Here is a 17,439-nt window from a genome sequence, read left to right as displayed (position 1 = left end):
CTACTTTGCTGGGCATGACTGTGTTTGACCTCTTGGCTCTGGAAGTCTATTTCTAGGCTTATATACAGGGTCAAACATCTTGAAGTGTGCCCAGGCCCAGAGCTACTTTGCTGGGCATGAATGTGTTTGAACTCTTGGGCCTGGAAGTCTGGTAGTAGTAGTATGATTTAAAGGCACAAAGTGATTGAAGTGTGCCCAGGCCCAGAGCTACTTTGCTGGGCATGACTGTGTTTGACCTCTTGGCTCTGGAAGTCTATTTCTAGGCTTATATAAAGGGTCAAACATCTTGAAGTGTGCCCAGGCCCAGAGCTACTTTGCTGGGCATGAATGTGTTTGAACTCTTGGGCCTGGAAGTCTGGTAGTAGTAGTATGATTTAAAGGCACAAAGTGATTGAAGTGTGCCCAGGCCCAGAGCTACTTTGCTGGGCATGACTGTGTTTGACCTCTTGGGCCTGGAAGTCTGGTGGTAGTAGTAGTATGATTTAAAGGCACAAAGTGATTGAAGTGTGCCCAGGCCCAGAGCTACTTTGCTGGGCATGAATGTGTTTGAACTCTTGGGCCTGGAAGTCTATTTCTAGGCTTATATAAAGGGTCAAACATCTTGAAGTGTGCCCAGGCCCAGAGCTACTTTGCTGTGCATGACTGTGGTTGACCTCTGGGGCCTGGAAGTCTGGTAGTAGTAGTATGATTTAAAGACACAAAGTGATTGAAGTGTGCCCAGGCCCAGAGCTACTTTGCTGGGCATGAATGTGTTTGAACTCTTGGGCCTGGAAGTCTGGTAGTAGTAGTATGATTTAAAGGTACAAAGTGAATGAAGTGTGCCCAGGCCCAGAGCTACTTTGCTGTGCATGACTGTGTTTGACCTCTTGGCTCTGGAAGTCTATTTCTAGGCTTATATAAAGGGTCAAACTTCTTGAAGTGTGCCCAGGCCCAGAGCTACTTTGCTGGGCATGACTGTGTTTGACCTCTGGGGCCTGGAAGTCTGGTAGTAGTAGTATGATTTAAAGGCACAAAGTGATTGAAGTGTGCCCAGGCCCAGAGCTACTTTGCTGGGTATGATTCTGTGACCTCTTGGGTCTGGAAATGTGGTACTTTGAATGATTAAAAGAGTGAAACGGTCTGAAGTGTGCGCAGGTGTAAAGCAACCTTGCTAGGCATGAAGGTGTGACCTCCAGGGCCTGGAAGTCTGGTGGTAGTAGTAGTATGATTTAAAGGCACAAAGTGATTGAAGTGTGCCCAGGCCCAGAGCTACTTTGCTGGGCATGAATGTGTTTGACCTCTTGGGCCTGGAAGTCTGGTGGTAGTAGTAGTATGATTTAAAGGTACAAAGTGAATGAAGTGTGCCCAGGCCCAGAGCTACTTTGCTGTGCATGACTGTGTTTGAACTCTTGGGCCTGGAAGTCTATTTCTAGGCTTATATAAAGGGTCAAACATCTTGAAGTGTGCCCAGGCCCAGAGCTACTTTGCTGTGCATGACTGTGGTTGACCTCTTGGCCCTGGAAGTCTGGTGGTAGTAGTAGTATGATTTAAAGGCACAAAGTGAATGAAGTGTGCCCAGGCCCAGAGCTACTTTGCTGGGCATGAATGTGTTTGAACTCTTGGGCCTGGAAGTCTGGTAGTAGTAGTATGATTTAAAGGCACAAAGTGATTGAAGTGTGCCCAGGCCCAGAGCTACTTTGCTGGGCATGACTGTGTTTGACCTCTTGGGCCTGGAAGTCTGGTGGTAGTAGTAGTATGATTTAAAGGCACAAAGTGATTGAAGTGTGCCCAGGCCCAGAGCTACTTTGCTGGGCATGAATGTGTTTGAACTCTTGGGCCTGGAAGTCTATTTCTAGGCTTATATAAAGGGTCAAACTTCTTGAAGTGTGCCCAGGCCCAGAGCTACTTTGCTGGGCATGACTGTGTTTGACCTCTTGGGCCTGGAAGTCTGGTAGTAGTAGTAGTAGTAGTAGTAGTAGTAGTAGTAGTAGTAGTAGTATGATTTAAAGGTACAAAGTGAATGAAGTGTGCCCAGGCCCACAGCTACTTTGCTGGGCATGACTGTGTTTGACCTCTTGGGCCTGAAAGTCTATTTCTAGGCTTATATAAAGGGTCAAACTTCTTGAAGTGTGCCCAGGCCCAGAGCTACTTTGCTGGGCATGACTGTGTTTGACCTCTGGGGCCTGGAAGTCTGGTAGTAGTAGTATGATTTAAAGACACAAAGTGATTGAAGTGTGCCCAGGCCCAGAGCTACTTTGCTGGGCATGAATGTGTTTGAACTCTTGGGCCTGGAAGTCTGGTAGTAGTAGTATGATTTAAAGGTACAAAGTGAATGAAGTGTGCCCAGGCCCAGAGCTACTTTGCTGTGCATGACTGTGTTTGACCTCTTGGCTCTGGAAGTCTATTTCTAGGCTTATATAAAGGGTCAAACTTCTTGAAGTGTGCCCAGGCCCAGAGCTACTTTGCTGGGCATGACTGTGTTTGACCTCTGGGGCCTGGAAGTCTGGTAGTAGTAGTATGATTTAAAGGCACAAAGTGATTGAAGTGTGCCCAGGCCCAGAGCTACTTTGCTGGGTATGATTCTGTGACCTCTTGGGTCTGGAAATGTGGTACTTTGAATGATTAAAAGAGTGAAACGGTCTGAAGTGTGCGCAGGTGTAAAGCAACCTTGCTAGGCATGAAGGTGTGACCTCCAGGGCCTGGAAGTCTGGTGGTAGTAGTAGTATGATTTAAAGGCACAAAGTGATTGAAGTGTGCCCAGGCCCAGAGCTACTTTGCTGGGCATGAATGTGTTTGACCTCTTGGGCCTGGAAGTCTGGTGGTAGTAGTAGTATGATTTAAAGGTACAAAGTGAATGAAGTGTGCCCAGGCCCAGAGCTACTTTGCTGTGCATGACTGTGTTTGAACTCTTGGGCCTGGAAGTCTATTTCTAGGCTTATATAAAGGGTCAAACATCTTGAAGTGTGCCCAGGCCCAGAGCTACTTTGCTGTGCATGACTGTGGTTGACCTCTTGGCCCTGGAAGTCTGGTGGTAGTAGTAGTATGATTTAAAGGCACAAAGTGAATGAAGTGTGCCCAGGCCCAGAGCTACTTTGCTGGGCATGAATGTGTTTGAACTCTTGGGCCTGGAAGTCTGGTAGTAGTAGTAGTAGTAGTAGTAGTAGTAGTAGTAGTAGTATGATTTAAAGGCACAAAGTGATTGAAGTGTGCCCAGGCCCAGAGCTACTTTGCTGGGCATGACTGTGTTTGACCTCTTGGGCCTGGAAGTCTATTTCTAGGCTTATATAAAGGGTCAAACTTCTTGAAGTGTGCCCAGGCCCAGAGCTACTTTGCTGGGCATGACTGTGTTTGACCTCTTGGGTCTGGAAGTCTGGTAGTAGTAGTAGTATGATTTAAAGGCACAAAGTGATTGAAGTGTGCCCAGGCCCAGAGCTACTTTGCTGTGCATGACTGTTTTTGTCCTCTTGGGCCTGGAAGTCTGGTGGTAGTAGTAGTATGATTTAAAGGCACAAAGTGAATGAAGTGTGCCCAGGCCCAGAGCTACTTTGCTGTGCATGACTGTGTTTGAACTCTTGGGCCTGGAAGTCTATTTCTAGGCTTATATAAAGGGTCAAACTTCTTGAAGTGTGCCCAGGCCCAGAGCTACTTTGCTGTGCATGACTGTGTGACCTCTTGGCCCTGGACGTCTGGTGGTAGTAGTAGTATGATTTAAAGGCACAAAGTGATTGAAGTGTGCCCAGGCCCAGAGCTACTTTGCTGGGCATGACTGTGTTTGACCTCTTGGGCCTGGAAGTCTGGTAGTAGTACTATGATTTAAAGGCACAAAGTGATTGAAGTGTGCCCAGGCCCAGAGCTACTTTGCTGGGCATGACTGTGTTTGACCTCTTGGGCCTGGAAGTCTGGTGGTAGTAGTAGGATGATTTAAAGGCACAAAGTGATTGAAGTGTGCCCAGGCCCAGAGCTACTTTGCTGGGCATGACTGTGTTTGAACTCTTGGGCCTGGAAGTCTGGTAGTAGTAGTATGATTTAAAGGTACAAAGTGAATGAAGTGTGCCCAGGCCCAGAGCTACTTTGCTGGGCATGACTGTGTTTGACCTCTTGGGCCTGGAAGTCTATTTCTAGGCTTATATAAAGGGTCAAACTTCTTGAAGTGTGCCCAGGCCCAGAGCTACTTTGCTGTGTATGACTGTGTGACCTCTTGGCCCTGGAATTCTGGTGGTAGTAGTAGTATGATTTAAAGGCACAAAGTGAATGAAGTGTGCCCAGGCCCAGAGCTACTTTGCTGGGCATGACTGTGTTTGACCTCTTGGGCCTGGAAGTCTGGTAGTAGTAGTATGATTTAAAGGCACAAAGTGATTGAAGTGTGCCCAGGCCCAGAGCTACTTTGCTGGGCATGACTGTGTGACCTCTTGGGCCTGGAAGTCAGGTTGTAGTATTATTAAAAAAAAGGGTCAAACTGCATGGTCCGCCCAGGCCCAGAGCTACTTTGCTGGGTATGATTCTGTGACCTCTTGGGTCTGGAAATGTGGTACTTTGAATGATTAAAAGAGTGAAACGGTCTGAAGTGTGCGCAGGTGTAAAGCAACCTTGCTAGGCATGAAGGTGTGACCTCCAGGGCCTGGAAGTCTTGTGGTAGTAGTAGTATGATTTAAAGGCACAAAGTGATTGAAGTGTGCCCAGGCCCAGATCTACTTTGCTGGGCATGACTGTGTTTGACCTCTTGGGCCTGGAAGTCTGGTAGTAGTAGTAGTAGTAGTAGTAGTAGTAGTAGTATGATTTAAAGGTACAAAGTGAATGAAGTGTGCCCAGGCCCAGAGCTACTTTGCTGGGCATGACTGTGTTTGACCTCTTGGGCCTGGAAGTCTATTTCTAGGCTTATATAAAGGGTCAAACTTCTTGAAGTGTGCCCAGGCCCAGAGCTACTTTGCTGTGTATGACTGTGTGACCTCTTGGCCCTGGAATTCTGGTGGTAGTAGTAGTATGATTTAAAGGCACAAAGTGAATGAAGTGTGCCCAGGCCCAGAGCTACTTTGCTGGGCATGACTGTGTTTGACCTCTTGGGCCTGGAAGTCTGGTAGTAGTAGTATGATTTAAAGGCACAAAGTGATTGAAGTGTGCCCAGGCCCAGAGCTACTTTGCTGGGCATGACTGTGTGACCTCTTGGGCCTGGAAGTCAGGTTGTAGTATTATTAAAAAAAAAAGGGTCAAACTGCATGGTCCGCCCAGGCCCAGAGCTACTTTGCTGGGTATGATTCTGTGACCTCTTGGGTCTGGAAATGTGGTACTTTGAATGATTAAAAGAGTGAAACGGTCTGAAGTGTGCGCAGGTGTAAAGCAACCTTGCTAGGCATGAAGGTGTGACCTCCAGGGCCTGGAAGTCTGGTGGTAGTAGTAGTATGATTTAAAGGCACAAAGTGATTGAAGTGTGCCCAGGCCCAGATCTACTTTGCTGGGCATGACTGTGTTTGACCTCTTGGGCCTGGAAGTCTGGTAGTAGTAGTAGTAGTAGTAGTAGTAGTAGTAGTAGTAGTATGATTTAAAGGTACAAAGTGAATGAAGTGTGCCCAGGCCCAGAGCTACTTTGCTGGGCATGACTGTGTTTGACCTCTTGGGCCTGGAAGTCTATTTCTAGGCTTATATAAAGGGTCAAACTTCTTGAAGTGTGCCCAGGCCCAGAGCTACTTTGCTGGGCATGACTGTGTTTGACCTCTTGGGTCTGGAAGTCTGGTGGTAGTAGTAGTAGTATGATTTAAAGGCACAAAGTGATTGAAGTGTGCCCAGGCCCAGAGCTACTTTGCTGTGCATGACTGTGTTTGACCTCTTGGCTCTGGAAGTCTATTTCTAGGCTTATATAAAGGGTCAAACTTCTTGAAGTGTGCCCAGGCCCAGAGCTACTTTGCTGGGCATGACTGTGTTTGACCTCTTGGGCCTGGAAGTCTGGTAGTAGTAGTATGATTTAAAGTCACAAAGTGATTGAAGTGTGCCCAGGCCCAGAGCTACTTTGCTGGGCATGAATGTGTTTGACCTCTTGGGCCTGGAAGTCTGGTGGTAGTAGTAGTATGATTTAAAGGTACAAAGTGAATGAAGTGTGCCCAGGCCCAGAGCTACTTTGCTGTGCATGACTGTGTTTGAACTCTTGGGCCTGGAAGTCTATTTCTAGGCTTATATAAAGGGTCAAACATCTTGAAGTGTGCCCAGGCCCAGAGCTACTTTGCTGTGCATGACTGTGGTTGACCTCTTGGCCCTGGAAGTCTGGTGGTAGTAGTAGTATGATTTAAAGGCACAAAGTGAATGAAGTGTGCCCAGGCCCAGAGCTACTTTGCTGGGCATGAATGTGTTTGAACTCTTGGGCCTGGAAGTCTGGTAGTAGTAGTATGATTTAAAGGTACAAAGTGAATGAAGTGTGCCCAGGCCCAGAGCTACTTTGCTGTGCATGACTGTGTTTGACCTCTTGGGCCTGGAAGTCTGGTAGTAGTAGTAGTAGTAGTAGTAGTAGTATGATTTAAAGGTACAAAGTGAATGAAGTGTGCCCAGGCCCAGAGCTACTTTGCTGGGCATGACTGTGTTTGACCTCTTGGGCCTGGAAGTCTATTTCTAGGCTTATATAAAGGGTCAAACTTCTTGAAGTGTGCCCAGGCCCAGAGCTACTTTGCTGGGCATGACTGTGTTTGACCTCTTGGGTCTGGAAGTCTGGTAGTAGTAGTAGTAGTATGATTTAAAGGCACAAAGTGATTGAAGTGTGCCCAGGCCCAGAGCTACTTTGCTGGGCATGACTGTGTTTGACCTCTTGGGCCTGGAAGTCTGGTGGTAGTAGTAGGATGATTTAAAGGCACAAAGTGATTGAAGTGTGCCCAGGCCCAGAGCTACTTTGCTGGGCATGACTGTGTTTGACCTCTTGGGCCTGGAAGTCTGGTGGTAGTAGTAGGATGATTTAAAGGCACAAAGTAATTGAAGTGTGCCCAGGCCCAGAGCTACTTTGCTGGGCATGACTGTGTTTGAACTCTTGGGCCTGGAAGTCTGGTAGTAGTAGTAGTATGATTTAAAGGTACAAAGTGAATGAAGTGTGCCCAGGCCCAGAGCTACTTTGCTGGGCATGACTGTGTTTGACCTCTTGGCTCTGGAAGTCTATTTCTAGGCTTATATAAAGGGTCAAACTTCTTGAAGTGTGCCCAGGCCCAGAGCTACTTTGCTGGGCATGACTGTGTTTGACCTCTTGGGCCTGGAAGTCTGGTAGTAGTAGTAGTAGTAGTAGTAGTAGTAGTAGTAGTAGTAGTAGTATGATTTAAAGGTACAAAGTGAATGAAGTGTGCCCAGGCCCACAGCTACTTTGCTGGGCATGACTGTGTTTGACCTCTTGGGCCTGAAAGTCTATTTCTAGGCTTATATAAAGGGTCAAACTTCTTGAAGTGTGCCCAGGCCCAGAGCTACTTTGCTGGGCATGACTGTGTTTGACCTCTGGGGCCTGGAAGTCTGGTAGTAGTAGTATGATTTAAAGGCACAAAGTGATTGAAGTGTGCCCAGGCCCAGAGCTACTTTGCTGGGCATGAATGTGTTTGAACTCTTGGGCCTGGAAGTCTGGTAGTAGTAGTATGATTTAAAGGTACAAAGTGAATGAAGTGTGCCCAGGCCCAGAGCTACTTTGCTGTGCATGACTGTGTTTGACCTCTTGGCTCTGGAAGTCTATTTCTAGGCTTATATAAAGGGTCAAACTTCTTGAAGTGTGCCCAGGCCCAGAGCTACTTTGCTGGGCATGACTGTGTTTGACCTCTGGGGCCTGGAAGTCTGGTAGTAGTAGTATGATTTAAAGGCACAAAGTGATTGAAGTGTGCCCAGGCCCAGAGCTACTTTGCTGGGTATGATTCTGTGACCTCTTGGGTCTGGAAATGTGGTACTTTGAATGATTAAAAGAGTGAAACGGTCTGAAGTGTGCGCAGGTGTAAAGCAACCTTGCTAGGCATGAAGGTGTGACCTCCAGGGCCTGGAAGTCTGGTGGTAGTAGTAGTATGATTTAAAGGCACAAAGTGATTGAAGTGTGCCCAGGCCCAGAGCTACTTTGCTGGGCATGAATGTGTTTGACCTCTTGGGCCTGGAAGTCTGGTGGTAGTAGTAGTATGATTTAAAGGTACAAAGTGAATGAAGTGTGCCCAGGCCCAGAGCTACTTTGCTGTGCATGACTGTGTTTGAACTCTTGGGCCTGGAAGTCTATTTCTAGGCTTATATAAAGGGTCAAACATCTTGAAGTGTGCCCAGGCCCAGAGCTACTTTGCTGTGCATGACTGTGGTTGACCTCTTGGCCCTGGAAGTCTGGTGGTAGTAGTAGTATGATTTAAAGGCACAAAGTGAATGAAGTGTGCCCAGGCCCAGAGCTACTTTGCTGGGCATGAATGTGTTTGAACTCTTGGGCCTGGAAGTCTGGTAGTAGTAGTAGTAGTAGTAGTAGTAGTAGTAGTAGTAGTATGATTTAAAGGCACAAAGTGATTGAAGTGTGCCCAGGCCCAGAGCTACTTTGCTGGGCATGACTGTGTTTGACCTCTTGGGCCTGGAAGTCTATTTCTAGGCTTATATAAAGGGTCAAACTTCTTGAAGTGTGCCCAGGCCCAGAGCTACTTTGCTGGGCATGACTGTGTTTGACCTCTTGGGTCTGGAAGTCTGGTAGTAGTAGTAGTATGATTTAAAGGCACAAAGTGATTGAAGTGTGCCCAGGCCCAGAGCTACTTTGCTGTGCATGACTGTTTTTGACCTCTTGGGCCTGGAAGTCTGGTGGTAGTAGTAGTATGATTTAAAGGCACAAAGTGAATGAAGTGTGCCCAGGCCCAGAGCTACTTTGCTGTGCATGACTGTGTTTGAACTCTTGGGCCTGGAAGTCTATTTCTAGGCTTATATAAAGGGTCAAACTTCTTGAAGTGTGCCCAGGCCCAGAGCTACTTTGCTGTGCATGACTGTGTGACCTCTTGGCCCTGGACGTCTGGTGGTAGTAGTAGTATGATTTAAAGGCACAAAGTGATTGAAGTGTGCCCAGGCCCAGAGCTACTTTGCTGGGCATGACTGTGTTTGACCTCTTGGGCCTGGAAGTCTGGTAGTAGTACTATGATTTAAAGGCACAAAGTGATTGAAGTGTGCCCAGGCCCAGAGCTACTTTGCTGGGCATGACTGTGTTTGACCTCTTGGGCCTGGAAGTCTGGTGGTAGTAGTAGGATGATTTAAAGGCACAAAGTGATTGAAGTGTGCCCAGGCCCAGAGCTACTTTGCTGGGCATGACTGTGTTTGAACTCTTGGGCCTGGAAGTCTGGTAGTAGTAGTATGATTTAAAGGTACAAAGTGAATGAAGTGTGCCCAGGCCCAGAGCTACTTTGCTGGGCATGACTGTGTTTGACCTCTTGGGCCTGGAAGTCTATTTCTAGGCTTATATAAAGGGTCAAACTTCTTGAAGTGTGCCCAGGCCCAGAGCTACTTTGCTGTGTATGACTGTGTGACCTCTTGGCCCTGGAATTCTGGTGGTAGTAGTAGTATGATTTAAAGGCACAAAGTGAATGAAGTGTGCCCAGGCCCAGAGCTACTTTGCTGGGCATGACTGTGTTTGACCTCTTGGGCCTGGAAGTCTGGTAGTAGTAGTATGATTTAAAGGCACAAAGTGATTGAAGTGTGCCCAGGCCCAGAGCTACTTTGCTGGGCATGACTGTGTGACCTCTTGGGCCTGGAAGTCAGGTTGTAGTATTATTAAAAAAAAGGGTCAAACTGCATGGTCCGCCCAGGCCCAGAGCTACTTTGCTGGGTATGATTCTGTGACCTCTTGGGTCTGGAAATGTGGTACTTTGAATGATTAAAAGAGTGAAACGGTCTGAAGTGTGCGCAGGTGTAAAGCAACCTTGCTAGGCATGAAGGTGTGACCTCCAGGGCCTGGAAGTCTTGTGGTAGTAGTAGTATGATTTAAAGGCACAAAGTGATTGAAGTGTGCCCAGGCCCAGATCTACTTTGCTGGGCATGACTGTGTTTGACCTCTTGGGCCTGGAAGTCTGGTAGTAGTAGTAGTAGTAGTAGTAGTAGTAGTAGTATGATTTAAAGGTACAAAGTGAATGAAGTGTGCCCAGGCCCAGAGCTACTTTGCTGGGCATGACTGTGTTTGACCTCTTGGGCCTGGAAGTCTATTTCTAGGCTTATATAAAGGGTCAAACTTCTTGAAGTGTGCCCAGGCCCAGAGCTACTTTGCTGGGCATGACTGTGTGACCTCTTGGCCCTGGACGTCTGGTGGTAGTAGTAGTATGATTTAAAGGCACAAAGTGATTGAAGTGTGCCCAGGCCCAGAGCTACTTTGCTGGGCATGACTGTGTTTGACCTCTTGGGCCTGGAAGTCTGGTAGTAGTAGTATGATTTAAAGGCACAAAGTGATTGAAGTGTGCCCAGGCCCAGAGCTACTTTGCTGGGCATGACTGTGTGACCTCTTGGGCCTGGAAGTCAGGTTGTAGTATTATTAAAAAAAAGGGTCAAACTGCATGGTCCGCCCAGGCCCAGAGCTACTTTGCTGGGTATGATTCTGTGACCTCTTGGGTCTGGAAATGTGGTACTTTGAATGATTAAAAGAGTGAAACGGTCTGAAGTGTGCGCAGGTGTAAAGCAACCTTGCTAGGCATGAAGGTGTGACCTCCAGGGCCTGGAAGTCTGGTGGTAGTAGTAGTATGATTTAAAGGCACAAAGTGATTGAAGTGTGCCCAGGCCCAGATCTACTTTGCTGGGCATGACTGTGTTTGACCTCTTGGGCCTGGAAGTCTGGTAGTAGTAGTAGTAGTAGTAGTAGTATGATTTAAAGGTACAAAGTGAATGAAGTGTGCCCAGGCCCAGAGCTACTTTGCTGGGCATGACTGTGTTTGACCTCTTGGGCCTGGAAGTCTATTTCTAGGCTTATATAAAGGGTCAAACTTCTTGAAGTGTGCCCAGGCCCAGAGCTACTTTGCTGTGTATGACTGTGTGACCTCTTGGCCCTGGAATTCTGGTGGTAGTAGTAGTATGATTTAAAGGCACAAAGTGAATGAAGTGTGCCCAGGCCCAGAGCTACTTTGCTGGGCATGACTGTGTTTGACCTCTTGGGCCTGGAAGTCTGGTAGTAGTAGTAGTAGTAGTAGTAGTAGTAGTAGTAGTAGTAGTATGATTTAAAGGTACAAAGTGAATGAAGTGTGCCCAGGCCCAGAGCTACTTTGCTGGGCATGACTGTGTTTGACCTCTTGGGCCTGGAAGTCTATTTCTAGGCTTATATAAAGGGTCAAACTTCTTGAAGTGTGCCCAGGCCCAGAGGGCATGAATGTGTTTGACCTCTTGGGCCTGGAAGTCTGGTGGTAGTAGTAGTATGATTTAAAGGTACAAAGTGAATGAAGTGTGCCCAGGCCCAGAGCTACTTTGCTGTGCATGACTGTGTTTGAACTCTTGGGCCTGGAAGTCTATTTCTAGGCTTATATAAAGGGTCAAACATCTTGAAGTGTGCCCAGGCCCAGAGCTACTTTGCTGTGCATGACTGTGGTTGACCTCTTGGCCCTGGAAGTCTGGTGGTAGTAGTAGTATGATTTAAAGGCACAAAGTGAATGAAGTGTGCCCAGGCCCAGAGCTACTTTGCTGGGCATGAATGTGTTTGAACTCTTGGGCCTGGAAGTCTGGTAGTAGTAGTATGATTTAAAGGTACAAAGTGAATGAAGTGTGCCCAGGCCCAGAGCTACTTTGCTGTGCATGACTGTGTTTGACCTCTTGGGCCTGGAAGTCTGGTAGTAGTAGTAGTAGTAGTAGTAGTAGTATGATTTAAAGGTACAAAGTGAATGAAGTGTGCCCAGGCCCAGAGCTACTTTGCTGGGCATGACTGTGTTTGACCTCTTGGGCCTGGAAGTCTATTTCTAGGCTTATATAAAGGGTCAAACTTCTTGAAGTGTGCCCAGGCCCAGAGCTACTTTGCTGGGCATGACTGTGTTTGACCTCTTGGGTCTGGAAGTCTGGTAGTAGTAGTAGTAGTATGATTTAAAGGCACAAAGTGATTGAAGTGTGCCCAGGCCCAGAGCTACTTTGCTGGGCATGACTGTGTTTGACCTCTTGGGCCTGGAAGTCTGGTGGTAGTAGTAGGATGATTTAAAGGCACAAAGTGATTGAAGTGTGCCCAGGCCCAGAGCTACTTTGCTGGGCATGACTGTGTTTGACCTCTTGGGCCTGGAAGTCTGGTGGTAGTAGTAGGATGATTTAAAGGCACAAAGTAATTGAAGTGTGCCCAGGCCCAGAGCTACTTTGCTGGGCATGACTGTGTTTGAACTCTTGGGCCTGGAAGTCTGGTAGTAGTAGTAGTATGATTTAAAGGTACAAAGTGAATGAAGTGTGCCCAGGCCCAGAGCTACTTTGCTGGGCATGACTGTGTTTGACCTCTTGGCTCTGGAAGTCTATTTCTAGGCTTATATAAAGGGTCAAACTTCTTGAAGTGTGCCCAGGCCCAGAGCTACTTTGCTGGGCATGACTGTGTTTGACCTCTTGGGCCTGGAAGTCTGGTAGTAGTAGTAGTAGTAGTAGTAGTAGTAGTAGTAGTAGTAGTAGTATGATTTAAAGGTACAAAGTGAATGAAGTGTGCCCAGGCCCACAGCTACTTTGCTGGGCATGACTGTGTTTGACCTCTTGGGCCTGAAAGTCTATTTCTAGGCTTATATAAAGGGTCAAACTTCTTGAAGTGTGCCCAGGCCCAGAGCTACTTTGCTGGGCATGACTGTGTTTGACCTCTGGGGCCTGGAAGTCTGGTAGTAGTAGTATGATTTAAAGGCACAAAGTGATTGAAGTGTGCCCAGGCCCAGAGCTACTTTGCTGGGCATGAATGTGTTTGAACTCTTGGGCCTGGAAGTCTGGTAGTAGTAGTATGATTTAAAGGTACAAAGTGAATGAAGTGTGCCCAGGCCCAGAGCTACTTTGCTGTGCATGACTGTGTTTGACCTCTTGGCTCTGGAAGTCTATTTCTAGGCTTATATAAAGGGTCAAACTTCTTGAAGTGTGCCCAGGCCCAGAGCTACTTTGCTGGGCATGACTGTGTTTGACCTCTGGGGCCTGGAAGTCTGGTAGTAGTAGTATGATTTAAAGGCACAAAGTGATTGAAGTGTGCCCAGGCCCAGAGCTACTTTGCTGGGTATGATTCTGTGACCTCTTGGGTCTGGAAATGTGGTACTTTGAATGATTAAAAGAGTGAAACGGTCTGAAGTGTGCGCAGGTGTAAAGCAACCTTGCTAGGCATGAAGGTGTGACCTCCAGGGCCTGGAAGTCTGGTGGTAGTAGTAGTATGATTTAAAGGCACAAAGTGATTGAAGTGTGCCCAGGCCCAGAGCTACTTTGCTGGGCATGAATGTGTTTGACCTCTTGGGCCTGGAAGTCTGGTGGTAGTAGTAGTATGATTTAAAGGTACAAAGTGAATGAAGTGTGCCCAGGCCCAGAGCTACTTTGCTGTGCATGACTGTGTTTGAACTCTTGGGCCTGGAAGTCTATTTCTAGGCTTATATAAAGGGTCAAACATCTTGAAGTGTGCCCAGGCCCAGAGCTACTTTGCTGTGCATGACTGTGGTTGACCTCTTGGCCCTGGAAGTCTGGTGGTAGTAGTAGTATGATTTAAAGGCACAAAGTGAATGAAGTGTGCCCAGGCCCAGAGCTACTTTGCTGGGCATGAATGTGTTTGAACTCTTGGGCCTGGAAGTCTGGTAGTAGTAGTATGATTTAAAGGTACAAAGTGAATGAAGTGTGCCCAGGCCCAGAGCTACTTTGCTGTGCATGACTGTGTGACCTCTTGGCCCTGGACGTCTGGTGGTAGTAGTAGTATGATTTAAAGGCACAAAGTGATTGAAGTGTGCCCAGGCCCAGAGCTACTTTGCTGGGCATGACTGTGTTTGACCTCTTGGGCCTGGAAGTCTGGTAGTAGTACTATGATTTAAAGGCACAAAGTGATTGAAGTGTGCCCAGGCCCAGAGCTACTTTGCTGGGCATGACTGTGTTTGACCTCTTGGGCCTGGAAGTCTGGTGGTAGTAGTAGGATGATTTAAAGGCACAAAGTGATTGAAGTGTGCCCAGGCCCAGAGCTACTTTGCTGGGCATGACTGTGTGACCTCTTGGGCCTGGAAGTCAGGTTGTAGTATTATTAAAAAAAAGGGTCAAACTGCATGGTCCGCCCAGGCCCAGAGCTACTTTGCTGGGTATGATTCTGTGACCTCTTGGGTCTGGAAATGTGGTACTTTGAATGATTAAAAGAGTGAAACGGTCTGAAGTGTGCGCAGGTGTAAAGCAACCTTGCTAGGCATGAAGGTGTGACCTCCAGGGCCTGGAAGTCTGGTGGTAGTAGTAGTATGATTTAAAGGCACAAAGTGATTGAAGTGTGCCCAGGCCCAGATCTACTTTGCTGGGCATGACTGTGTTTGACCTCTTGGGCCTGGAAGTCTGGTAGTAGTAGTAGTAGTAGTAGTAGTATGATTTAAAGGTACAAAGTGAATGAAGTGTGCCCAGGCCCAGAGCTACTTTGCTGGGCATGACTGTGTTTGACCTCTTGGGCCTGGAAGTCTATTTCTAGGCTTATATAAAGGGTCAAACTTCTTGAAGTGTGCCCAGGCCCAGAGCTACTTTGCTGTGCATGACTGTGTGACCTCTTGGCCCTGGACGTCTGGTGGTAGTAGTAGTATGATTTAAAGGCACAAAGTGATTGAAGTGTGCCCAGGCCCAGAGCTACTTTGCTGGGCATGACTGTGTTTGACCTCTTGGGCCTGGAAGTCTGGTAGTAGTACTATGATTTAAAGGCACAAAGTGATTGAAGTGTGCCCAGGCCCAGAGCTACTTTGCTGGGCATGACTGTGTTTGACCTCTTGGGCCTGGAAGTCTGGTGGTAGTAGTAGGATGATTTAAAGGCACAAAGTGATTGAAGTGTGCCCAGGCCCAGAGCTACTTTGCTGGGCATGACTGTGTTTGAACTCTTGGGCCTGGAAGTCTGGTAGTAGTAGTATGATTTAAAGGTACAAAGTGAATGAAGTGTGCCCAGGCCCAGAGCTACTTTGCTGGGCATGACTGTGTTTGACCTCTTGGGCCTGGAAGTCTATTTCTAGGCTTATATAAAGGGTCAAACTTCTTGAAGTGTGCCCAGGCCCAGAGCTACTTTGCTGTGTATGACTGTGTGACCTCTTGGCCCTGGAATTCTGGTGGTAGTAGTAGTATGATTTAAAGGCACAAAGTGAATGAAGTGTGCCCAGGCCCAGAGCTACTTTGCTGGGCATGACTGTGTTTGACCTCTTGGGCCTGGAAGTCTGGTAGTAGTAGTATGATTTAAAGGCACAAAGTGATTGAAGTGTGCCCAGGCCCAGAGCTACTTTGCTGGGCATGACTGTGTGACCTCTTGGGCCTGGAAGTCAGGTTGTAGTATTATTAAAAAAAAAAGGGTCAAACTGCATGGTCCGCCCAGGCCCAGAGCTACTTTGCTGGGTATGATTCTGTGACCTCTTGGGTCTGGAAATGTGGTACTTTGAATGATTAAAAGAGTGAAACGGTCTGAAGTGTGCGCAGGTGTAAAGCAACCTTGCTAGGCATGAAGGTGTGACCTCCAGGGCCTGGAAGTCTGGTGGTAGTAGTAGTATGATTTAAAGGCACAAAGTGATTGAAGTGTGCCCAGGCCCAGATCTACTTTGCTGGGCATGACTGTGTTTGACCTCTTGGGCCTGGAAGTCTGGTAGTAGTAGTAGTAGTAGTAGTAGTAGTAGTAGTAGTAGTAGTATGATTTAAAGGTACAAAGTGAATGAAGTGTGCCCAGGCCCAGAGCTACTTTGCTGGGCATGACTGTGTTTGACCTCTTGGGCCTGGAAGTCTATTTCTAGGCTTATATAAAGGGTCAAACTTCTTGAAGTGTGCCCAGGCCCAGAGCTACTTTGCTGGGCATGACTGTGTTTGACCTCTTGGGTCTGGAAGTCTGGTGGTAGTAGTAGTAGTATGATTTAAAGGCACAAAGTGATTGAAGTGTGCCCAGGCCCAGAGCTACTTTGCTGTGCATGACTGTGTTTGACCTCTTGGCTCTGGAAGTCTATTTCTAGGCTTATATAAAGGGTCAAACTTCTTGAAGTGTGCCCAGGCCCAGAGCTACTTTGCTGGGCATGACTGTGTTTGACCTCTTGGGCCTGGAAGTCTGGTAGTAGTAGTATGATTTAAAGTCACAAAGTGATTGAAGTGTGCCCAGGCCCAGAGCTACTTTGCTGGGCATGAATGTGTTTGACATCTTGGGCCTGGAAGTCTGGTGGTAGTAGTAGTATGATTTAAAGGTACAAAGTGAATGAAGTGTGCCCAGGCCCAGAGCTACTTTGCTGTGCATGACTGTGTTTGAACTCTTGGGCCTGGAAGTCTATTTCTAGGCTTATATAAAGGGTCAAACATCTTGAAGTGTGCCCAGGCCCAGAGCTACTTTGCTGTGCATGACTGTGGTTGACCTCTTGGCCCTGGAAGTCTGGTGGTAGTAGTAGTATGATTTAAAGGCACAAAGTGAATGAAGTGTGCCCAGGCCCAGAGCTACTTTGCTGGGCATGAATGTGTTTGAACTCTTGGGCCTGGAAGTCTGGTAGTAGTAGTATGATTTAAAGGTACAAAGTGAATGAAGTGTGCCCAGGCCCAGAGCTACTTTGCTGTGCATGACTGTGTTTGACCTCTTGGGCCTGGAAGTCTGGTAGTAGTAGTAGTAGTAGTAGTAGTAGTATGATTTAAAGGTACAAAGTGAATGAAGTGTGCCCAGGCCCAGAGCTACTTTGCTGGGCATGACTGTGTTTGACCTCTTGGGCCTGGAAGTCTATTTCTAGGCTTATATAAAGGGTCAAACTTCTTGAAGTGTGCCCAGGCCCAGAGCTACTTTGCTGGGCATGACTGTGTTTGACCTCTTGGGTCTGGAAGTCTGGTAGTAGTAGTAGTAGTATGATTTAAAGGCACAAAGTGATTGAAGTGTGCCCAGGCCCAGAGCTACTTTGCTGGGCATGACTGTGTTTGACCTCTTGGGCCTGGAAGTCTGGTGGTAGTAGTAGGATGATTTAAAGGCACAAAGTGATTGAAGTGTGCCCAGGCCCAGAGCTACTTTGCTGGGCATGACTGTGTTTGACCTCTTGGGCCTGGAAGTCTGGTGGTAGTAGTAGGATGATTTAAAGGCACAAAGTAATTGAAGTGTGCCCAGGCCCAGAGCTACTTTGCTGGGCATGACTGTGTTTGAACTCTTGGGCCTGGAAGTCTGGTAGTAGTAGTATGATTTAAAGGTACAAAGTGAATGAAGTGTGCCCAGGCCCAGAGCTACTTTGCTGGGCATGACTGTGTTTGACCTCTTGGCTCTGGAAGTCTATTTCTAGGCTTATATAAAGGGTCAAACTTCTTGAAGTGTGCCCAGGCCCAGAGCTACTTTGCTGGGCATGACTGTGTTTGACCTCTTGGGCCTGGAAGTCTGGTAGTAGTAGTAGTAGTAGTAGT

Source organism: Electrophorus electricus, chromosome 6 (assembly GCF_041902795.1).
Source record: "Electrophorus electricus isolate QZ-2024a chromosome 6, ASM4190279v1, whole genome shotgun sequence".
NCBI lineage: Eukaryota > Metazoa > Chordata > Actinopteri > Gymnotiformes > Gymnotidae > Electrophorus > Electrophorus electricus.
This window is presented reverse-complemented; position numbering follows the sequence as displayed.